This window comes from Symphalangus syndactylus, chromosome 7, assembly GCF_028878055.3.
Source record: "Symphalangus syndactylus isolate Jambi chromosome 7, NHGRI_mSymSyn1-v2.1_pri, whole genome shotgun sequence".
Classification (NCBI taxonomy): domain Eukaryota; kingdom Metazoa; phylum Chordata; class Mammalia; order Primates; family Hylobatidae; genus Symphalangus; species Symphalangus syndactylus.
This window is the reverse complement of record NC_072429.2, coordinates 105,787,997-105,813,451: the sequence shown is the minus strand read 5'-3', so window position 1 is coordinate 105,813,451 and position 25,455 is coordinate 105,787,997. Positions and strand designations below refer to the sequence as shown.

At 38.0% G+C, this 25,455-nt stretch overlaps 1 long non-coding RNA gene across 11 annotated transcripts in view; it reads left to right on the top strand.

Moving 5' to 3' along the window:
- Nucleotides 1-25,455, top strand: part of LOC134737132 (uncharacterized) — a 306,918-nt gene that overhangs the window by 155,230 nt on the left and 126,233 nt on the right. For 7 of the 11 annotated variants that reach the window (XR_010121729.1, XR_010121734.1, XR_010121728.1 and 4 more), the window contains one exon: nt 2,592-2,709. The exons of the other annotated variants lie outside the window; for them this stretch is intronic. This is a non-coding gene — a long non-coding RNA (uncharacterized lncRNA). The remainder of the gene's footprint in view (nt 1-2,591; nt 2,710-25,455) is intronic. 11 annotated transcript variants of the gene reach the window in all.

Sequence of the window (25,455 nt, the reverse complement as noted above, 5' to 3'; positions counted from 1 at the left end):
TTGGTTGCCAGATTTTTTTTTCCTTTATAACATTGAATATATCATTCCATTCTCTCCTGGCCTATAAGATTTCTCTTGCAAAATGCACTGATAGTTATTGAAACTCCTTTTTATGTGATCTGCTTTTTAAAGTTTTGCTGCTTTTTGGCAGTTTAATCATAACATGTCTTAAAGTAGTCTTGTTTAGATTAAATCTCATTGAAGACTTTGACCTTCCTGTTACCTACTTCCCTTATATTTGGAAAGTTTTCTGCTATTATTTCTTTAAATAAGTGTTCTAATACTTTTTCTTAAGCTCCCATAACTAGAACATTTGTTTTTTTTGAAGCTGTCCCATAAATTTCATAAGATTTGTTTATTCTTTTTTACTCTTTTGGTTTTCTCCTGACTATATATTTTTAAATAGCCTGTCTTCGAGTTCATAGATCCTTTATTCTGTTTGATCAGCTCTGCTGTGGTTTCTCTCTATTGTACTTTTTCATTCCATTATCTATTGCTGCTTCAGAATTTCTGTTTTTTTTTTTTTTTTTAAATATAACTTCAATCTGTTAAATTTCTCATTTTGGTCATTTATTGTTCTCTTGATTTTGTTGTTGTTGTTGAATTGTTTCTCTGTATTTTCTTGAAGTTTGCTTAGCTTCCTTAAAAACAATTATTTTGAATTCTTTGTCAAGCAATTCATATATCTCCATTTCTCTAGGGTCAGTTACTGGTGCTTTAAAGTGGTCCTTTAGTTTCATGTTTCTCTGATTATTTTTGACTCTTATGGCCATGTGTTGGTAGTTATGCATTTAAAGTAGACTTATTTCAGTCTTTTAAAACTGGCTTCCTCTGGGAAAGCCCTTCACCAGTTAACCCACCCAGAGATTCTGTAAAGTCTGTCTAGTGTGGTCCATAGGCAGGCATGCTGCTGGAGCCCTTGGGCAGCCTAAGTTGTGCCTGGGTCAGCAATTTGACTGTAGTGGCCTCCGAATCTATGGGTTGTGTCTGGAGCTGATAAACAGGCCCATAGGGTGGGACTGGAGCCTGAATTTATATGGGGCCAGCATGAGACCTAGGTCTACATGTACTACCTGGAACTGGGGTAGGCCTTAAAACTGAGTCTGCAGAGACCATCCAAGCCCTGGGATGGGCCTGGTGCCTGGGTCCACTGGGACAAGCCTGGAACCTAGGTTCGTGAGGGCTGGCATGGTGCTAGGGCAGGCCTGGATCCTGAGTTCCTGAGAATAGGCCCATATCCAGGGTCTTGGCAGCTGGCCTGGAACTTGATTTACAAGGATGGTCTGGAGCCTTAATTCTTGATGGTTGACCTGGCACCAGGTCCTACTGGAGTGGGCCTGGATGCTGAATCCACTGGAGTTTGGAGCCACAGGAAATAATCTGGAGCCTGGGGCATACCTGGTCCTAGGGCAGGTTTAGAGACTGGGACCATGAGGGTAAGCACATGGGATCTGTTCTGGAGGTTAGGTCCAAGAAGGCTGGCCTGGATACTGGATCCAGTTTGCAACCTGGATCCACAGCAGTGGTTCTAGAGCCTGGGTCCATTGGGGGCTAGCCCAGTGATGGTATCTACTGGGATAGACCTGGGTCGACTTGAGTGTGGGGTTGCAGCAGCCAGCTTGGGAGCTCTCTAGAGCTCCAGGAACTGGCCTGGTCTTGGGAAGGCCTGGAGCCTGTGTCCACAGGTGCTGAACTCATCCTGAGGGCTCCAGGAACTGATCTGGCCTTGAGAAGGCCTGGAGCCTGTGTCCACAGGTGCTGACCTCATTCCTGAGGCCAGGAGCATTGATGGAGACCTGATTCTGGGCTGTCTTAGAAACTGGAGTATGCTTGCATCCTGGGGCTGCAGGGGCAGGCCTGGCACTGAAAAGGCCTGGAGCCTGGGTCTTGAGGTAGGCCTGGTCCTGGAGTGGGCCAGAAACTCAGGACCCCTGGAGCTGGCTCAGTATTGTAGTCTGTCCAGAGCCTGGAGCTACTGGGGTTGGCTTGGCTTGTGGGACAAGCCTGGAATCTGGGATTGTGTAATCTGGCCTGGCATCAAAGAGGGTCTGAAGTTTGTGGCCATGAAGATCTGTACTGTGCTGGTTTTTAGTTGGGCAGGCCCAGTATTGAGATCTGAGGCAATGTCCAGTACTCACTTTACTATCCTTCCCCATGCAAAGGGTCTCTCTCTCCATCCTGTTCTATCTCTGGTTGGGAGAGGGGTGACATAGATAATGTAAAACTGTTCTTCCTGTCCTCTTAAATGCTATTTTCTTATTTTTCTGCTATGCCCAGGTGCTGTAATCTCTCATCTGGTTTCTTTATCTCATATGAAATATTTTTGTGCATGAATAGATCAAATTGATCCTTCTCTGGGGGATTAGAGCTGGAAAGCCCTATTCTGCCATCTTATTAACATTCCCTCCTGATTATATTTTTATACTTTGCTATATTTTTCACATTATCTTTATGAAAAGGAAGTATGGCTAAGGATATAATACAAAATTAAATGTTTTTTTTTGTTATTAGAAAGGTTGATAGCCAGAATGATACCAAACAAAAGTGAAATCATTTATTTTTATTTATTTACTTATTTATTTTTGAAACAGGGTCTGACTCTGTTGCCCAGGCTGGAGTATAGTGGCCCAATCTCAGCCCACTACAAACTCCACCTCCCAAGCTCACACAATCTTCCCATCTCAGCCTCCCAAGTAGCTGCGACTACAGGTATGTGCCACCACACCCAGCTAATTTTTTCTGTGTGTGATTTTTGTTTTGTTTTTTTTGTTGTTTTTTGTAGAGACAGGGTTTTGCCACGTTGCCCAGGCTGTTCTTAAACTCCTAAGCTCAAGCAATCTTCCTGCCTCAGCCTCCGAAAGTGCTGGGATTATAGGGATGAGCCACTGCACCTAGCCTGAAACCATTTAAATGGGGCAAAAGAGTGCCTCCACACTCAATTCAAATAAATAAGACAGAATCAATTCTAGATTAGAAAAAGATAGTATTTAAAATTCAATAACTAACCAGAGAACAATATCTTTAGTAAAAATGTTTTCTTCCTAATAAGAGAAAGGAATCATTGTCTATTAGATTTCGGTCTTTTTTTTCTAGTTATCTCGTGTTTCTTCTGATTGATGTCTACAACTCAGTGTTTGCGTTACTGAAGTCTGTGTCTTCTACTCGTTAAATCATATTTGAGACCATGTTATAACATGTTATATGAGAAACCAAGCACAGAGAAGTCTTGAGTCAGGCACCTGTATTCATATCTTGCCTTCAGCACTTTTTCTGAATGCTAGCCAGTTTCTTAATTTCTGTCTCAGTTTCATCTTCAAGATGTAGATTATAATGTCAAAGAGTTTTAAGATGATTAAACGGATAGTTCTTGTAAGCTGGTGATAATCTCTTCCACTCTACTCTGAAACCTCACCCTTCCCACCTCACTTTCATTGCTTAGGTACAAATCCAGGTCCATCCTAATCCCTCTTTTTCTTTCACACCACACATCCAACTTGTCAGCAAATTCTGCTCTCTCTGCCTTCAAAATAAATGCAGGCTCTGATCACTTCTCACCATCTCCACTGCCACCAACTGGGTAAAAACTGCCATCATCCCTTTCCTGGATTATTGCAGCAGCCTCCTATCTCCCTTGCTTTCTGTGATAAATTCTCTGCAAATAATGATGTAAGACATGTCATGTTATGCCTCCACCAAAATCCTTCAATGAATGCCCATTCTTGCTCAGAGGAAAAAGTAAATTCTCAACCAAGGTCTAGGAAGGCCTACAAAATCGAATCTCTCTGACCTTAATTCCCACTAATTTCCCCTGTAATACTTTTCTTCATCCACACAGGTCTCCTTACAGTTCATCTAAGACAAAAGACACATCTTGCTTCAGGACCTTTGCACTTGCTGTTCCCACTCATGCCATGCTTCTACTCTAGATGGTCCCATAGTTTGCTCTCACTCCTTCACATCTTCACTCAAAAATAATCATCTCAACAAACCTTCCCTATTTAAAATTGCAAATCTTCTTTTGAATGCTCCATCCCATTTCCTGGTTCTAGTTTTCTCTTTAATGTATAGTATTCTCTAGCTTATTAATGCTATTTATGCTGTTTAGAATACCACTTTATGAAGGTAAGAATTTGATGTAACCCTTGGGCCTAGAACAATGTCTGGCATCTAATATTTAGAAAGCATTTTTTAATGAATGAATGAGTACATGCCCTCAGAACAGTATCTCGAAGATAGCAGGTACCATCTAAATTTTTAACTACTTTCATGTTTTGTGATAATACCATGAAATCACTTAATTGAAAAGAACAAACACTTTAGCTAACCTAAATTTTTAGAAGATGATCATCTGACCTTTAAGCTCTTTCTCAACAGGGCATTTTCTACCAAACAAAGCAGCCAGTTTCATTTTTTACATCATTCTGTTTGCTATCCAATGACAGGCTGAAATGTGTCTTCTGAGATGTTCTACTCATTGATTCTATGTTTACACTCTGCAGCTGCACTAAGTTGCAGAAGTTGGACGGACTCATCCAATTTCTACATAAGGGAGTATTCTGAATATTTGAATATAGCTTGAATGTCCAATTTAAGTCTTCCCTTTGGGGGAAAAAAACTTCAGACAAATTAATTTAGCATAGTTTGAGCAAAGAATGATTCATGAATCAAGCAGCACCCGGACAAGTAAAGGTTCAGAGAGCTCTGCACAGCAGTGTGAGCAGTGAGCTTCATGGAAGCAAAGTAGGGAAATCACCTGATTGGCTTCAGCTAGGCATCTGACTTATTTGGGCATGGTGTAAAGATTGCCTGTGATTAACTGAAACCTGGCTGTTTGTTTGTTATGTCAGAACTGAAAGTATGGAGATGGTTCAGGCTCGTGGACTCCTATTTAATGTAACAATTCCCCCTTTTTCGTCAGCCTCAATCTTGAAATATTGACCCAAACCTTAAGCATTGTTGCCACTCTCTCATGATGGACTTGTTTGGTCTCAGTATGAAATCTACAAGTTACGATGTCAGACCAGTTGAATGATTATGTTCTCTTCTTAATCTGGAGAGTAACCATTTGACACAGAGTGGATGGATACAGAAAAGTATGTAAGACTCTTGAAGATACAGTGCACCAGGGGGCTACTATGATAGCTATCAGAAAGTGAATACTAAGAGTGAAGTATATTCTTTATCAGGATCCACCATGAACCAAACTATTAAAATCTCATAAATTTTACAAAATGAGCCAGAAGAATCTACTTGTTTTAACAAGGTAACATGTATGTTGATTTCTTGGAACTGAGTTTCTACTATACCATACACATTTATCCACATGCAACAAGAGATGTCAACTATCAAACTACCCCCGTTTAGACAACAGGAAGTCCAAAGCAAACATGTGATTTAAAATGACATTAGTAAGAAAAGTTAAAGAAGTTTGCTAGGCAACTATAGTCTTTGCAGTAGAGTCAGCTATAGTGATTAATGTTTGAGACAGATTTCTAATCATGACCTCACTTATATTTTTGCCAAGCCAGGTAAGCAGCATTTTACTAAAAATGCTTAGAGAGATTTCTGCCTGCTGTAAATTAAGAAGTATAGACGAATATTCAGTTTCTAATTTGTTATGGAGTGGCAATGTGGCACTGTTAGTATCTCTAATTCACATTAACCCCTTATTTTCTACTTATTGACACATTGAGTTGGCCATGCCTATGATTGGTTGTTAAATCCTGCACAGAAAAAAAAATACATCTTACAGGAACACAACAGAGATGTTTCCTGTGGGATACCTTGTACATAGGGGTCACTGGAAAAAAAAAAAAAAAAAAAAAAAAAGGACTAGTAATTCTTACCTAAGCCTCCATTATCTGAATCACTGCATTGTTAGATGGTACGGTAATTAAGGAATGAGGGTTTGTGTTGGTTTGCTCTGTGTTGCTATAAAGGAATTCCTGAGCCTGGGTAATTGATAAAGGTTTATTTGGCTCATAGTTCTGCAGGCTGCACAAGAAGAATGGTGTCAGCATCTGCTTCTGGTGAGGGCTTCAGGAAGTTCCCAATTATGGTAGGTGGCAAAAGGGGGAGCAGGCATGTCACAGGGTGAGAGAGGAAGCCATAGAAACATGCCAGGCTCTTTTAAACCACCACATCTCACATGAACTAACAGAGTGAGAACTCACTCATTACCATGGGGAGGGCACCAAGCCATTCATGATGGATCTGCTCCCGTGACCCAAACACCATCTACCAGATCCCACCTACAACACTGGAGATTACATTTCAACATCAGATTTGGAAGGGACAAATATCCCAAATATATGAGGGTTATAAATTTAACTACAAGCTGTCAAATTATCTCTCCTGTGAGTTTTGGTTTTATTATTCAATTTCTGGCATAATTTAACTGAAAATTTCACTACAGGTTTTCCCTACTGTTAGATTTGAGCAAGGAATCTGAACATCTAAATTGAGAAGACAAACTTTATAGAAAGAATTACATGTGTAATTGGAACAAATAGCCACACTGGGGATATCACATGCAATTTGTTACATGGTGAACTAGAGAATCTAGATCATGTAGGATTTAGTTTTGACATAACATATCCAATATTCAATTATGTTCCCTATGGATGCTATCAATTGTGAAATCTTTATTATCACATTTTTTTCCATGTATAAACAGAAAAGAAACACAGGGAAAAGAGGGAAAAGGTCAAGTGTTTCATGAAGAAAATAAAACAAAAAACAGAAAAGATGACTTGGTCCATGATTTTAGGAAAGCTTTCCACATCTTGGATGTCATCTGCTTCTGAGTAGAAACCTGCCTGGTCAGTTTTACCTTGATCTGCAATGGGTGTAAAGTTCCAAAAGTCTGAAGGTACCCTCTTGGGTTGAGAGATGTGAACCCAAGACTTGAGGCCCTGACGTTTTACTGCAGTTATCGGTGGTGAAAATCTGGCATGGCCTTCCAACAGGGCTCAAGGGCAGTCTTTCTCTGGTGTCGTTTCCAAAAGGCCCAATCTCTAGATGATGAAAGTTCTGATTGTTCCCAGTTGGCGGTGGCTTTTAGTTGGTAAAAATACATTTTGGCATAATGCGTTAAATCCTTCTAGTATTTAGTCATAAGCAGAGATTACAAGCACAAGAGATACATAAGGTTCTATTACTAGGTACGAAATTATCCCAGTAACTATTTTATTAGGGGTTAAATTGAATATTACAGTAGGAGTGGATCTGATTGCTATCCAGGCCATTGATAATAGCCAAGGGAATCTAGTTGATTTAGTTAGCTTTGTCAATTTGTTTCTTTAACATTTTTTAAATTGATGTTTTTGGGGAACAGGCAGTGTTTGTTTACATGAATAAGTTCTTCAGTGGCGATACCTGAGATTTTGGTACACCCACCACCCAAGCAATGTACACTGTACCCAATGTGTAGTCTTTTATCCCTCACCCCCCTCCCACCCTTTCCTCTGAATCCCCAAAGTCCATTGTATCATTCTTATTACCTTGAGTCCTCATAGCTTAGCTCCTACTTATGAGTAAGAACATATGATGTTTGGTTTTCCATTCCTGAGTTACTTCATTTAGAATCATGGTCTCCAATTCCAACCACATTGCTGCAAATGCCATTATGTCATTCCTTTTGGTGACTGAGTAGTATTTCATGGTGTGCGTGTATATGTATATATATCACATTTTCTTTATCTACTAGTTGAACATTTGGATTGGTTCCATTGCTCAAAAATGGTTCCACATTTTTGCAATTATGAATTGTGCCACTAAAAATATGTGAGTGTAAGTATCTTTTTCGTGTAATGACTTTTTTCTGCTGGGTAGGTACCCAGGAGTGGAACTGCTGGATCAAATGGTAGATCTACTTTTAGTTATTTAAGAAATCTCCACACTGTTTTCCATAGTGGTTGTATGGGTTTACATTCCCACTAGCAGTATAAAAGTGTTCCCTTTTCACCACATCCACCCAACATTTATTATTTATTGTCTTTTTGATTATGTCATTCTTGCCAGAGGAAGCTGGTATCGCATTGTGGTTTTAATTTGCACTTCCCTGATAATTATATTGAGCACTTTTTTCATGTTTGGCCTTTTTTTTTTTTTTTTTTTTTTGGGATGGAGTCTCACTCTGTTGCCCAGGCTGGAGTGTAGTGGTGCAATCTCGGCTCACTGCAAGCTCCGCCTCCTGGGTTCACGCCATTCTCCTGGCTCAGCCTCTCCGAGTAGCTGGGACTACAGGCGCCTGCCATCACACCCGGCTAATTTTTTTTTTTTTTTTTTTTTTTTTTTTGTATTTTTAGTAGAGACGGGGTTTCACCGTGGTCTCGATCTCCTGACCTCATGATCTGCCTGCCTTGGCCTCCCAAAGTGCTGGGATTACAAGCGTGAGCCACCACGCCCGGCATGTTTGGCCATTTTTGTATCTTCTTTTGAGAATTGTCTATGTCCTTAGCTCACGTTTTGATGCAATTGTTTTGTTCTTGATGATTTGAGTTCCTTTTGATTTAGTACTTTGTTGGACACATAGATTGTGAAGATTTTCTCCCACTCTGTGGGTTGTCTGTTAATTCTGCTATTTCTTTTGCTGTGCAGATGCTCTGTAATTTAATTAAGTCCCATATGTCTTTGTTGTATTCTTGGTCATAAAGTCTTTGCCTAAGCCATGTCTAGAAGGGTTTTTCTTATGTTACGTTATCTTCTAGAATTTTTATGTTTTCAGGTCTTAGATTTAAGTCTTTGATCCATCTTGAGTTTTTGTATAAGGTGAGAGATGGGGATCCAGTTTTATTCTTCTACTTGTGGTTTGCCAATGTCCTTTCCCCACTTTGTTTTGGTTTGCCTTGTAGAAGATCAGTTGACTCTAGGTATTTGGCTTTATTTCCAGGTTTTCTATTCTGTTCCTTTGGTCTATATGCCTGTTTTTATATCAGTACCATGTTGTTTTGATGACTATGGCCTTATAGTTTGAAGTCAGGTAATGTAATGCCTCCAGATTTGTTGCTTTTTCTTAGTCTTGCTTTGGCTCTGTGGCCTCTTTTTGGGCTCCATATAAAATTTAGGATTGTTTTTTCTAGTTCTGTGTAGAATGTTGGTGGCATTTTCATGGGAATTGCATTGAATTTGTAGATTGTTTTTGGCAGTATCGTCATTTTCACAATATTGATTCTACCCATCCATGATCATGGGATGTGTTTTCATTTGTTTGTGACATCTATGATTTATTTCAGCAGTGTTTTGTACTTTTCCTTGTAGAAGTCTTTCACCTTGGTTAACTATGTTCCTACGTATTTTATTTTTGCAGCTATCGTAAAGGGGGTTGAGTTCTTGATTTGATTCTTGGCTTGGTCACTGTTGGTGTATAGCAAGGCTACTGATTTATGTACATTAATCTTGTATCCTGAAACTTTGCTGAATTCATTAATCAGTTATAGGAATCTTTAGAACTCCTAGGGTTCCAAAAAAAATGAGTTAAAAAACTCATCTTTTTGGATGAGTCTTTAGGGTTTTCTAGATATACCATCATGTCATCAGCAAACAGCAACAGTTTGACTTCCTCTTTCCCAATTTGGATGTCTCTTCTTTCTCTTGACTGATTGCCCCTGCTAGGACTTCCAGTACTATGTTCAACAGAAGTAGTGAAAGTGGGCATCCTTGTCTTGTTCCAGTTCTCAGGGGGAATACTTTCAATTGTACCCATTTAGTATAATGTTGGCTGTGAGTTTGTCATAAATGGCTTTTATAACCTTAAGGTATGTCCCTTCTATGCCGATTTTGCTGAGAGTTTTAATCGCAAAGGGATGCTGGAATTTGTCAGATGCCTTTCTGGGTCTATTGAGATGATCATGTGATTTTTAATTCTGTTTATGTGGTGTATCACATTTATTGACTTTCGTATGTTAAACCATCCCTGTGTCCCTGGTATGCAACCCGCTTGATCATGATGAATTATTGTTTTGATATGTTTTTGGATTCAGTTAGCTAATATTTTCGTGAGGATTTTTGCATCTATGTTTGTAATCTATGGTCTGTAGTTTTCTTTTTTTTTTGTTAGGTCCTTTCCTAGTTTTGCTATTAGGGTGATACTGGCTTCTTAGATTGATTTAGGGAGGATTCCCTCTTTATCTTTTGGAATAGTGTCAAGAGGATTGGTACCAATTCTTCTTTAAATGTCTGATAAAATTCAGCTGTGAATCTGGTCCTTGACTTTTTTTTTTGTTGGTTACTTTTTAATTACCATTTAAATACCACTGCTTATTATTGGTCTGTTCAGAGTTTCCATTGATTCCTGATTTAATCTAGGAGAGTTGCGTATTTCCAGGAATTTATTCATCTCCTCTAGATTTTCTAGTTTATGTGTGTAAAGCTATTCATAGTAGCCTTGAACAATCTTTTATATTTCTATGGTATTGGTTGTAATATCTCCCATTTCATTTCTAATTCAGATTATTTGGATCTTCCCTCTTCTTGGTTAATCATGCTAATGGTCTATCAATTTTATTTACCTTTTCAAGGAACCAGCTTTTTGTTTCATTTATCTTTTGTATTTTTTGTTTCAATTTTATTTTGTTCTTCTCTAATCTTGGTTATTTCTTTTCTTCTGCTGGGTTTGGGTTTGGTTTGTTCTCGGTTCTCTAGCTTCTTGAGGTGTGACCTTATATTTCCTATTTGCGCTTTTTCAGACTCTTTGATACAGGCATTCAATGCTGTGAACTTTCCTTTTACTACCACCTTTGCTGTATCCCAATGGTTTTGATAGGTTGTGTCACTATTATTGTTCAGTTCAAAGAATTTTTAAATTTCCATCTTTATTTCATTGTGTACCCAGTGATCATTTAGGAGCAGGTTATTTAATTTCCATGTATTTGCATGGTTTTGAGGTTCCTTTTGGAGTTGAGTTCCAATTTTATTCCACTGTGGTCTGAGCGAGTACTTGATATAATTTTGATATTCTTAAATTTACTAAGACTTCTTTTGTGGCCTATCATATGATCTATCCTGGAAAATGTTCCATGAGCTGATGAAAAATATGTATATTCTGTAGTTGTATGTTAGAATGTTCTATAAATATCTGTTAAGTCCATTTGTTCTAGGGTATAGTTTAAGTCTACTTTTTCTTGACTATCTTGATGACCTGTCTGGTGCTGTCAGTGAAGTACTGAAGTCCCCCACTATTACTGTGTTGCCATCTATCTCATTTCTTAGATCTAGTAGTAATTGTTTAATAAATTTGGGAGCTCCAGTGTTAGGTGCATATATAGTCCCTCTTAGTCCTTTTTAACTGCTGTTAAAGTTTGTTTTGTCTGATACAAGAATAACTGCTTGTGCTTGCTTTTGGTATTCATTTGCATGGAATATCATTTCCACCCCTTTACCTTAAGTTTATGTGACTCTTTGGTGTCAAGAGAATCTCTTGAAGACAGCAGATACTTGGTTGGTGAATTCTTAATCATCCTGCCATTCGTTTTGTTTGTTTGTTTGTTTTTTTATGCAATCTCAGCTCACTGCAACCTCTGCCTCCCAGATTCAAGCAGTTCTCCTGCCTCAGCCTCCTGAGTAGCTGGGATTATAGGCATGTGCCAACATACCTGGCTAACTTTGTATTTTTCATAGAGATAGGGTTTCTCCATGTTGATCAGGCTGCTCTTGAACTCCCGACCTCAGGTGATCTGCCTGCCTTGGCCTCCCAAAGTGCTGGGATTATAGGTGTGAGCCACCATGCCCAGCCCATTCCGTATCTTTTAATTGGAGCATTTAGTCCATTTACATTCAATGTTAGTATTGAGATGTGAGGTACTTTTCTATTAATTGTGCTATTTGTTGCCTGAATACCTTGTTTTGTTTTGTTTTGTTTTTAACTTAAAAAGTTCCAGGATACAAGTACAAAATGTGTAGGTTACATAGGTCTATATTTGCCATGGTGGTTTGCTGTACTATCAACCTGTCATCTAGGTTTTAAGCCCTGCATGCATTAGCTATTTGTCCTAATGCTCTCTCTCCCCTTGTTCCCACCTTTCGACTGGCCCCAGTGTGTGTTGTTCCCCTCCTGTGTCCATGTGTTCTCATTGTCCACCTCCCACTTATGAGTGAGAACATGCAGTGTCTGGTTTTCTGTTCCTGTGTTAGTTTGCTGAAAATGATGGCTTCCAGCTTCATCCATATTTCCACAAATAACATGATTTCATTCCTTTTTATGGCTGTGTAGTATTCCTTGGTGTATATGTGCCCATTTTGTTTATCCAGTCGATCATTGATGGGCATTTGGGTTGGTTCCATGTCTTTGCTATTGTAAATAGTGCTGCAGTAAACATACGTGTCCATGTGTCTTTATAGTAGAGTTACTTGTATTCCTTGGGGTATATACCCAGTAATGGGATTGCTGGGTCAAATGGTATTTCTGGTTCTAGATCCTTGAGGAATTGCCACACTGTCTTCCACAATGGCTGAACTAATTTACATTTCCACCAACGGTGTAAAAACTTTCCTATTTCTACACGGCCTTGCCAGCATCTATTGTTTCCAGACTTCTTAATAATTGTCACTGTGACTGGTATGAGTTGGTATCTCATTATGGTGTTGAGCTTTTTTTTTTTTTTTCATGTTTGTTGGCTACGTAAATGTCTTCTTTTGAGAAGTGTCTGTTCATATCATTTGCCCACTTTTTGATGGGGTTGTTTTTTATTTTCATGTAAATTTAAGTTGCTTGTAGATTCTGGATATTAGCCCTTTGTCAGATGGGTAGATTACAAAAATTTTCTCCCATTCTGCAGGTTGCCTGTTCACTTTGATGATAGTTTCTTTTGCTGTGCAGAAACTCTTTAGTTTAATTAGATCCCAATTGTCAATTTTGGCTTTTGTTGCCATTGCTTTTGGTGTTTTCATCAAGAAGTCTTTGCCCATGCCTATGTCCTGAATGGTATTGCCTAGGTTTTCTTCTCGGGTTTTTATGGTTTGGGGTTTTATATTTAAGTCTTAATCCATCTTGAGTTAATTTTTATATAAGGTGTAAGGAAGGGGTCCGGTTTCAGTTTTCTGCGTATGGCTAGCCAGTTTTCCCAGCACCATTTATTAAGTAGGAAATCCTTTCCCCATTGCTTGTTTTTTGTCAGGTTTCTCAAAGATCAGATGGTTGTAGATGTGTGGTGTTATTTCTAAAGTCTCTGTTCTGTTCCATTGGTATATATGTCTCTTTTGGTACCAGTACCATGCCATTTTGGTTTCTGTAGCCTTGTAGTATAGTTTGAAGTCAGGTAGCAGGATGGTTCCAGCTTTGTCCCTTTTGCTTAGGATTGTCCTGGTTATATGGCCTCTTTTTTTTTGTTCCATATGAAATTTAAAGTATTTTTTTTAATTCTGTGAAGAATGTCAATGATAGTTTGCTGGCAATAGCATTGAATCTATAAATTACTTTGGGCAGTATGGCCATTTTCACTATATTGATTCTTCCTATCTATGAGGATGGAATGTTTTTCCATTTGTCTGTGTCCTCTGTGATTTCCTTGAGCAGTGGTTTGTAGCTCTCCTTGAAGAGGTCTTTCACCTCCCTGTTAGCTGTTCTCCTAGGTATTTTATTCTCTTTGCAGCAGTTGTGAATGGGAGTTCATTCATAATTTGGCTCTCTGCTTGTCTGTTGTTGGTGTACAGGAATGCTTGTGATTTTTGCATGTTGATTTTGTATCCTGAGACTTTGCTGAAGTTGATTATCAGCTTAAGGAGTTTTGGGGCTGAGACGATGGGTTTTCTAAATACAAAATCATGTCATCTGCAAACAGACAACTTGACTTCCTCTCTTCCTATTTGAATATCCTTTATTTATTTCTCTTGCCTTATTGTCCCGACCAAAACTTCCAATGCTTTGTTGAATAGAAATGGTGAGAGAGGGCATCCTTGTCTCATGCTGCTTTCCAAAGGGAATACTTCCAGCTTTTGCCCATTCAGTATAATGTTGGCTAAGGGTTTGTCCTAAGTAGCTCTTATTATTTTCAGATATGTTCCATCAAAACCTAATGTATTGAGAGTTTTTAACATGAAGGGATGTTGAATTTTATCAAAGGCCTTTTCTGCATCTATTCAGATGATCATATGGTTTTTGTCATTTTTTTTTTAATATGATGCATTACGTTTATTGATTTGTGTATGTTGAACAACCCTTGCATCCCAGGGATGAAGCCAACTTGATCTTGGTGGATAAGCTTTTTGATGGGCTGCTGGATTCAGTTTGCCAGTATTTTATTGAAGATTTTCTCATTGATTTTCATCAGGGATATTGGCCTAAAGTTTTTTGTTATTGTGTCTCTGCCAGGTTTTGTTATCAGGATGATGATGGCTTCATAAAATGAGTTACAGAGGAGTCCTGCCTTTTCAATTGTTTGAAATAGTTTCAGAAGGAATGTTACCAGCTTCTCTATGTACCTCTGGTAGAATGTGGCTGTGAATCTGTCTGGTCCTGGCCTTTTTTAAGTTGGCATACTATTATTACGTCAGTTTCAGAACTTGTTATTGGTCTCTTCAGGGATTCGACTTCTTCCTGGTTTAGTCTTGGAAGGGCATATGTGTCCAGCAGTTTAATCATGTCTTTTAGATTTTCTAGTTTATTTGTGTAGAGCTGTTTATGGTATTCTATGATGGCAGTTTGTATTTCTGTGGGGTCAGTGGTGATATCCCCTTTATCATTTTTTGTTGTGTCTATTCGATTCTTCTCTTCATTAATCTAGCTAGCAGTCTATTTTGTTAATTATTTTTTTCAAAAAACTGGCTCCTGGGTTCATTGATTTTTTTTCTTTTTTAATTTTGAAGGACTTTTATTATTATACTTTAAGTTTTAGGGTACATGTGCACAACGTGCAGGTTTGTTACATATGTATACATGAGCCATGTTGGTGTGCTGCACCCATTAACTCGTCATTTAGCATTAGGTATGTCTTCTAATGCTATCCCTCCCCGCTCCCCCCACCCCACAACAGGCCCCAGTGTGTGATGTTCCCCTTCCTGTGTCCATGTGTTCTCATTGTTCAATTCCCACCTATGAGTTAGAACATGCGGTGTTTGGTTTTTTGTCCTTGCGATAGTTTGCTGAGAATGATGGTTTCCAGCTTCATCCATGTCCCTACAAATGACATGAACTCATCATTTTTTATGGCTGCATAGTATTCCATGGTGTATATGTGCCACATTTTCTTAATCTAGTCTATCATTGTTGGACATTTGGGTTGGTTCCAAGTCTTTGCTATTGTGAATAGTGTTGCAATAAACATATGTGCGCATGTGTCTTTATAGCAGTGTGATTTATAGTCCTTTGGATATATACCCAGTAATGGGATGGCTGGGTCAAATGGTATTTCTAGTTCTAGATCCCTGAGGAATTGCCACACTGACTTCCACAATGGTTGAACTAGTTTACAGTCCCACCAACAGTGTAAAAGTGTTCCTATTTCTCCATATCCTCTCCAGCACCTGTTGTTTCCTGACTTTTTAATGATGGCCATTCTAACTGGTGTGAGATGGTATCTCATTGTGGTTTTGATTTGCATTTCTCTGATGGCCAGTGATGATTAACATTTTTTCATGTGTTTTTTGGCTGCATAAATGTCTTCTTTTGAGCAGTGTCTGTTCATGTCCTTCGCCCACTTTTTGATGGGGTTGTTTTTTCTTGAAGGATTTTTTATTGTCTATATTCTTCAGTTCTGCTCTGATCTTAGTTATTATCTTCTGCTTCTTTGGGATTTGTTTTTGCTTCTCTAACTCTTTCAATTGTGATGTTAGGGTGTCAATTTGAGCTCTTTCTAGCTTTCTGATATGGGCATTTAGTGGGCATAAATTTCCCTCTAACATGGCTTTGGCAGAATCTCTGTGTCCCAGAGATTCTGGTACATTGTCTCTTTGTTCTCATTGGTTTCAAAGAACTTCTTGATATCTGCCTTAATTTCATTATTTGCCCAGGAGTCTTTCAGGAGCAGGTTGTTCAATTTCCCATGTAGCTGTGTGGCTTTGCATGAGTTTCTTAATCCTAAGTTCTAATTTGATTGCACTGTGGTCTGAGAGACTGTTATGATTTCAGTTCTTTCACATTTGCTGAGGAGTGTTTTACTTCAAATTATGTTGATGATGTTAGAATAAGTGCTATGTGGTGCTGAGAAGAATGTATATTCTGTTGATTTGGGGTGGAAAGTTCTGTAGATGTCTATTAGGTCCACTTGGTGCAGGGCTGAGTTCAAGTCCTGAATATCCTTATTAATTTTCTGTCTTATCTACTATTGACAGTGGGGTATTTAAGTCTCTTTGTAGGTCTCTAAGAACGTGTTTTATGAATCTTGGTCCTCCTGTATTGGGTGCATATATACTTAGGATAGTTAGCTCTTCTTGTTGAATTGATCCCTTTATGATTATGTAATGCCCTTGTTCGTCTGTTTTTTTATCATCTTTGTTGGTTTAAAGTCTGTTTTATCAGAGACCAGGATTGCAACCTCTGCTTTTTTTTTTTTTTGCTTTCCACTTGCCTGATAATTTTTTCTCCATCCCTTTATTTTGAGGCTATGTATGTCTTTGCACATGAGATGAGTCTCCTGAATATAGCACATCAATGGGTCTTGACTCTTTATCCAATTTGCCAGTCTGTGTCTTTTAATTGGGGCATTTAGCCCATTTACATTTAAGGTTACTATTGTTATGTGTAACTCTGATCCTGTCATTGTGATACTAGCTGGTTACTTTGCACATTAGTTGATACAGTTTCTTCATAATGTCATTGGCCTTTATAGATGTATATTAGGTCCACTTGATCCAGAGCTGAGTTCAAGGCCTGGATACCTTTGTTAATTTTCTGATAAGAAGAATTTACAGTCTATTCTCTTTGAAGCCAGCCACCTGGAGGCTTTATGTGCTTGACAAAACTTTGGTCTCCACAACCTCTTATCACAACCCAAACATTTCCTTTCTATGACCCCAGGTCTTTAGATAAACTCAACCAATTATCAACCTGAAAATTTTAAATCTACCAATAATCTGAAAGCCCTGCTTCAAGTTGTCCCACCTTTCTGGACCAAACCAATGTACATCTTAAATGAATTTGATGGAAGTCTCATATCTCTCTAAATGTGTAAAACAAAGCTGTACCCCGACCATCTTGGGGACATGTTCTCAGGACCTCCTGAGAGGCTGTGTCATGGTTACTTAACTTTGGCTCAAAATAAATCTCTTCAAATATTTTACAGAGTTTGACTCTTCATCAATACAGACATACATAAACACATAGAAACTGATCTTACAGGTTTTATTTTAAAATTTTATTGATGTGCCTGGTACAGTAATACAAAGCTCACTATTTCTGGATAATCAAACAAGATTTCCTGATGGCTAAAACTGTTTACTAATATTTGTGGAAAATCATTTTTATCTGCACAGTTTCTAAATACCTACTTTTAGTTCTTCTAATGAGTCATCTCCCCTAAACTTAAATTTTAAAGGGATAGCTGTCAGATCCTAGAGAAGACAGGTAGAACATTTATATCTCAAAGGCATAGAGCTTAGACTTCAGGCTTAAATACTGCCATTTGCCTAAACCATGAAACAGGAATGTAGGTAAAGGTCTAGTTAAAACAAGATGGGCCAGGCACAGTGGCTCATACCTGTAATCCCAGCATTTTGGGAGGCTGAGGCAGGCAGATCACTTGAGGTTAGGAATTCAAGAACAGCCTGGCCAACATGGTGAAACTGTCTCTACTAAAAATACAAAAATTAGCTGGGAATGGTGGTGCATGCCTGTAGGCGCAGCTACTCGGAGGCTGAGGCAGGAAAATCATTCGAACCCAGGAGACAGAGGCTGCAGTGAGCCAAGATCGCACTTCTGCACTCCAGCCTGGGCAACAGAGTGAGACTCCACCTCAAAACAAAAACAAACAAAAAAAAACAAAAGATAGCCAGAAAAGCATCTTTAAACCAAGGGGGTAAGCCTTGTTGTTATATAAATTTAAGCCAATGCCTTCTCCTTTGTAAGAGTTTCTGGTGACTTAGTCTCTCTGCACTGGGAAGAAGACTGACAAATGGAGATTTCCTTTATAGATGTAAATTTCTCTTGCAAAAGGGTTTCAAAATAAGGTAAAAATAGTTCTAATGCCAGAAAGACAAATTTTAGAGACTAATTCAGCTGGATCAGTGGTTTCCCTGCCCAGCTTGTGTTTTAACTATATAACTGAGTTCAGGGTTGAGTCCAGTAAAGAATAGGACAAGCATTTTCTATGCCTGCACTCAGCATGGATACTTCTAATCTTGCCTTATTGTCAGAGATGGGTTAACTTTTGATTGTTTTGCAAGAAAGAGTTTTAGGGCATAGCAAAGGCAATGATAACAAGAAAGACAATGTTGGCAGAACATATCATTTGTTAGAGAGGTTCCCAGGGGAGAACAGGATTAGAGAAAACAGAGGACTAATTTTTACAAGTGCTTTTCTGAAAACGAACTTTATTTCTGCAATTGGGATTTCAAATATTCTTCTGTTTGTTTTTTGTTTTTTTTTTTTTCTTGGAGGGATTGGTTAATTATTGTCCTGGGAATCAAGCCCTTGGGAGCTTCCTCTAGTGAGGAAATGTCCAAGCCAAAGGAAAAATGTCTATCAGATGGCCGGTGTAAGCATGGACAATTTATTTTCCAGTGGCCTGGCTATTTACAATAAAGGAAGACATCTCAGGGCATAGGGCATAGTTTGGGACCTCTTGGTTTGGTTTAGAATGGTGGTCCCCAACCTTTTTGGCACCAGGGACAGGTGTCATGAAAGGTAATTTTTTCACAGACAGGGTGGAGGGATAGATTTAGGATGAAACTGTTCCACCTCAGATCATCAGGCATTAGTCTCATAGGGAATGCACAACCTAGATCCTTCACATGTGCAGTTCACAATAGGGTTCACACTCCTATGAGAATTTAATGCCACAGTCATTGACCAGAGATGGAGCTCAGGTGGTAATGCTCACTTGCCCACCACTTACCTCCTATGTGGCCCAGTTCCTAATAGGCCACAGACTGATATCAGTACATGGCCCGGGGGCTGGGGAATCCTGGTTTAGAATGTCTACATGAAGGTCCTCTTGGTCTCTGTAGCTGTTGTAGCTGTAAAAATACATGTCCTTTTGCAAGGAGTTTCTCCACTGCAATTCTAAGTTGTCTTTGATAAGGTCCACCCATCTCACTAGAAAAGCATGTTTTGGGTCCATAGTTCTTGTACATGAAATTGGCCAGAATTCCAGATTGAGGAGTTATAGATTCCTTGGATCCAAATGACCCCATGATTCCCTGTCTTCTAGTAACCTCCTGTGCTGAAGGTCTCTTAGTGGTCCCAGTCCATTTTCCTTATTGGATGTCATCCAATCCTGAACCCAGTCTGGTCAAAGAATTGCCCAATAAAGTCAGAACACAAAACAGAAATTTGCAGAGCTTGAATCCAAGAAGAAACTTACCCATGACCTCCAGTTACTGTGAAAGAATGATGGGTCTAGTGGAAACCTTCTCTGGGTCACTGGAAGTCTCCTTCATATCCCACTTCTGATGCCAAACTATTAAGAAGCAACTTTAGAGAAATTAATTTTAGCAATATTTATTTGAACAAAGAATGATTCGTGAATCAGGCAGGACTCAGGACCAGAAGAGGTTCAAAGAGCTCTGCCCAGCAGAGTGAGCAACAAGCTTTTATAGGCTAGATGGAGAAGCAAAGTAGAGAAACCACCTGATTCTTTACACTTAGACATTGCCTTATTTGGGCACAGTGCAGTAAGTTGTCAGCAATGTAATTGGCCAAAACTTGGCTCTTTGTTATATTCCTAAGTTAGGTTGTGGTTTGCTACTTAGGAACTCAAACTATGTAGATAGCCTCAGACTAATGATCTACTTATTTAACATCTTCTTCCCAAAGACATTGTGAATCCTTTCACATCCTCCACTTCACCCCAAAATGAGCACAGAAGTGGTCATACCAATATTAATTTTATCTAGCGTGGTCACACCATTAGCTCATGGTGAATTTGTAGTGACATAAAATGTCAAAATCATGCAATATTTTTCACATTAGCTTCTTTTAAGGTAGTTTTTTTTCGTTCCATTCTGTGCTTTTCTCACAAACACAACTTAATCTCAATTGAGGTCCTATCCTCTTAGGTTTAAAAATAAAAGTCATTCCAGTGAGACTCTAAGGCTTTGAAAGAAAACAGTAAGTTTAGCTTTGAAAGAAAAAGTTTGGTATATATTTAAAGCATCACCAAAGAATTTATATTAAAAATTTTCTTCACCATGTTATTTTCTGCTAAAATTTTCAGAATTTGCAGCTAAGAAGGATCCCATCTTCCATGGCATCCTCTCAAGCACCTCTCTGTCTGCCACAAAATTCCAAGATGTTAAGAAAACTTTGAGCTGAAAAAAGTCTCCTAATGTAAAATAAAAATATTAGGTAGAAACTTTAATTTGGTAAACAGCATCCTTATTCTATGATTTTTTGTAACCTCATTGCTCAATCCCTTTATTATTAAAAGTATGACCATAGCACAATATCTAACAATATCAACAGTAGAATCAGATAGCCTTAATTGGATGCATTTGTAATGTATTTGAACTCCTTACAAGACATATTATAAGTATTTGAGTTAAAGCATAAATGCAAGCAATTAAGAATTGTTTAATAGCAGAGCAAACAGCTTATTTCCTGTAACAAAATATATTAGAATCCTCCCCAAACCGAGCCTCAACATGGCTAATGGAAAACAGGCTTTATTCTAACATCAAAACAAATTAGTAGCCAGGAAGATGGCAATAGATGTGGTGCTGCTTCTGGGTGTGTAATATTTGTGATCAAAACAAATTTGTTGAACAGTTATCTAATTTGGACATGAAAGACATATGCATATACATACATTAAACCCTGCAGATAATGAAATGTTCATCAAAATGTCTTCCAGTGGCATTGTACAGGGCTTTGGCTAAGATACAGTTGCCAGGTTTAGCAAATAAAATACAGAATGCACAAACTTGAATTTCAGATAAATATGAATAATTTTTAGCATATGCATTTTTGAATGGTTCGTGGGACATGTGTATATTAAAAATAGTTCATTGTGTATCTTAAATTTAAATGGATGTCCTGTATTTTATTTGGAAATCTTAGTCTAAGATCAAAGTAACATGACTGTCATTGGCGTTCACATCAGTGTAACAGTGCAGTCACTGAAAGTTTTGACCCAGGCAACTAAAAGAAAGGAAAAATAGTTTTCCTCCTAACCATCTTAGGTTCATGCCTGAGGCCCCTCTAACAAAAGATAGATTAACAAGAAAAATGCAAACTCATTTAATATAAGTTTTATGTGACACAGGAGCTTTCATAAGGAAATGAAGACCCAAAGTAACAATTAAACCTGAGTGTTTTTTTACAGAAGGTTTGAGGAAGAATGGAGAGTTTTGGAATAATATGATAGAGCAAAAAGATTATGATCTAATAGTAACAACCTGGGGGAAACTTTGCAAGGCCTGTTCAGATTCTCCTTAGCAACTCTGTATTTGGAGGTTAAGATGCTTCTTTCCTATGGGTAGAGGGAGCGCACCTCTCACATGAGTGTTTTGTCTGCCTCAGGGGAAGGTCAAAAAAATCCCTGGTAGGTTTTATAAACTGCCCCCAAGGGGCAAAGAGACCTTCCTTATTTTGTTGTTTTCTCAAATCTCTTTAGTTTGAAATACTCAAAATGCCAAAGTGCCATATTTTGGGGTACCACATCCTGAACTTCATCACAAAGATGCCAAAACTAAGGCCCAAACAAAATGCAGAATTCACAAAAATGTGCAAAAACTGGTTTCACACTTGAGCTTCCGAGACAGATTAAGGATATATTAAAAACTGACAGTGTGCACAGAATGAAACAGAATGTTGTGGGGAGGGTTTCCATGGGAAAAGCTGGGCTTGAGCCTCACCTCTACTACCCAAGGAAAAGACGAGTTTGTTGCCCACACATCTCAAAGTAAGTAAGGGCTTCACTTGGAAGGCCCGATATTCTCTACAGGGGGAATAACATGGACTGAGAAAGTTAAATGGCTTGTGCAGGGACAATAGAGAGAAGAGAGGCCTCTGTGTGTGATGTAACTATATTTCCACTGGTAAAAATCAAAGAATGTGTGTTTCCCATGGACCAGATGTGGGCACATTAGGGAGAGAGCTTGTCTGGAGCACAAAAGGCCTTGGATCAGCCCTGAGATGGAGAGGGTCTCAGTACCAGGGCTGAGGCAGGAAGAGAAACATTACCTGTGCTGTGGGAGCTGCTGCTGGACAGGGCCAGTCATACGTCTTCAAATACTCACAAGAAAAAGCGTTAGTTGCAAACACCTGCAGAGTAAGAAGTCAGGTTTTGACAGTACCTATCACCAGTTAGGAAAGAACTTGCCTCTTTGTCTCCCTAAATTTCTCCCTTCTTCCCTGGCAGAATCTAGAATTACAGCTAGAGAATCCAGGCCCAGGAAAAGGGTGCTAATAAGCTTTTCTTCCTCCTCTGCAAATCCCCCAGACTGCCATCTATAGAACTCAACCTTTTACTCTTGATTAAAGTGCTAATATATTTCTCTGGATTATTTTTTAAATTATGCATTAAGACTATATCTTATCTCTTACAGTAACTATATACCTTAAGTGTGAGCATAAACATTTAGAATCTGCTAAATTTTCATCTAATAGAGGAAAGGTTTCCCCAACTAAATAAAGTTAAAAGGAGTGATAAGAGATAAAGATAAAACTGTTTAGATTATATCCAGTCACTCACATGTATTAATGCATTGCTTATATTGAGACAGCGATTAAAATTGAATGCTTTTTTTGAAAACTTGGTTGGCTGGAACAGCTTGCAAGATAAACCCATCATCTGTTTATCATATTGATTAGCCAAAACAAAATGAAAACTACTGTACTGGCCACTTTTGCCATGTTACATTTATTTTAATGGCCAAATATAGAGCTAGTTTCAACTTTAGAAGTCTGTACACCAAGATGCTTTTCATGCATTTAAAAGCCTACCATCAAACACTTTTTTTCAACTTGTGATTCTCAGCAAGAATGGAAAGGGACTATATATAAAAATACTTGTAAATTTGTCTGCAATTTTTCATACCTAGCAAGATTTCCCTTTGAGTCAGTTTATAGTTTTCTCTCCAAAAACTTCATTCAGCTCTTTAAAAAAAATGTGGCAATTTTATTCAACTCTCAAGGATTCCTAAATTCCTTTCTGCAAGAAAAGGAAAGATGCTAGGCAGATTAACCTCCAGAAACTGAGAACAAGACATATAAACATATCTGGAACCAATAACAAAATCTATTGCAATAATGTATACCAAGAAACTCCTGACACAGCCAAAATGTGATATTAGCCAAACATTGCACAATGCTGAAGGCAGCAGTCAAATTTGAAAGTAAAAATAGTAGTGTTAGCATAGACAGAATGTACAAATTCCCATAATTATCTCACTGGGAATGAAGAAAAGAGCAAATAAGAAATGACCTGATGGTCTATTACGTGTGTCTATCTATCTTCAAAAATTTTCAGAAGTCCAAAATGCATAGACGAAACTATCCTGTCATACTTTCTTTGATATTATCTTTTATAATAAATAACTAATTTCACACTTGGAAAAGGGCAGGAGATACTTTTAAACAAAAGTGAAATTACATATAGCATCTTGTGAGTCCATGGAATTTATATGTATATATCCAAGTATTTATTTTGTTTTCCTAAACTTTTGAAAATATATATAATTCATTATATACAACACACATATTTTAAATATATAGAAAAAATAGTGTGTATATATACATATATATGTGTGTATAAATGTGTATATATATGTGTGTGTGTATATATATATATATATATATATATATATATATATACACACACACACATTAAAAGCCTAGTTTTAGGGCAACAACCGAAAAATGCTATTTATGGGGTTTTTAAACATTTGTGAAGAGCTAGGCATTAATAACAACCAGTCCTTCAGAAGAAATTTTTAAAAGTATGTTAGTGGGTCACAAATGAGAAGCCCTGGCTGTCATCTCCTGAGAGAACCTGAAGAAACCTGGTGCAGGTGCACCCACATACCATTGCTTTCGCACCATAAACAGTTTTGCAAAGGAGTAGTTGTGCCAACAAATAATTCTACCTTGGAGCCATGGCCTAGAAGAGTCTCTAATATAAAACACACTTGTCTGTAATTTCTCCTCACTTCCTACCCTCACCCGTTCCCAATACAATATTAACTTTTTTTTTCAGTGGAATAAGCAAGATGGATGCAATCTAACCAAAGATTCAGGTTAAATTTCTGCCTGCCCATTCAGGTTAATCACAACAAAGTTTTTCAGCCAACTGATTCAAAATAAACCAAGCTCTGCTGCACATCCAGAACATTTATTTATTTTAGGTTCTATTATGGGCTTCACTTTGAAAGCTATTCCTGTAACAGCTACAATAGGGGAACATTAAATTACATTTTGGAAGTTTGGGGACTTCACTTTGGCTTTAATTATGTTGGGTTGAATGGGCTTATGTTTGTTCATTTGTTTCCCTTTCTGAAAATTAAATTTACACTACTGTCATTGCATATAACTTCCTTTTTTTCATTTGAGACATTAACAGACATTTGAAAATTCACACAAGTAGAAACAAAACAAGGAAAACAATCCATTTTCCTACCAGCTACCTTCAACTACTTTTTTCTAACAACTGTGGTCTTTGTATTCTAATCCTTTGACAAAAAAATAGGTGTACTTCAAAAAATACATATTTGTGTCTTTATAATATGTATCTTACATATGGCATACATGACTTCATGTTCAGTTCTTTTCACTTACTCTTCCATTAATGGTAGCCATGTTATTGCATAATCTTTGTAAATACTTTTAGTGGCATTTACTATTTTATTGAGTGGATATACCATGGTTCATTTATTTATGATTGGATATTCTGTTTCCAGTTTTTCACAATAATTAATGGTGATCCTCTGAACTTCTTTGGGTATAAAGCTCTTTTCTAGATTTGGAATTATTTTATTATAGTAGATTTTCCAGGGTGAAATTACTGTTCAGAGGACATCAAGTTTCTTAGGACTCTTCATAAATACTGATACATTGCTTTCCAGAAAGGTCATACTGATTAACACTGCCAGCAGCAATAACTTACCAGTGTTTTCATCCTATGCTCACTAATATCTTTGCTAATTTGAAAGGCAAAGAATTGGATTCTATTACAACTTTTAGTGTGTACTCTTTCATCAGAGACATATATGCAGATGATTGTAGGCTTAAAAATCTTACAAAGACTTTTATGAAAAATGATAATCCCTAAAATACCTGCCCAACTACTTCCCTACTGCACAGAGGCAATGTGTTCCAGCCACTGATGCTGCCTTATTTTTTAACAGTAAGACCACCTGTGTACAGGC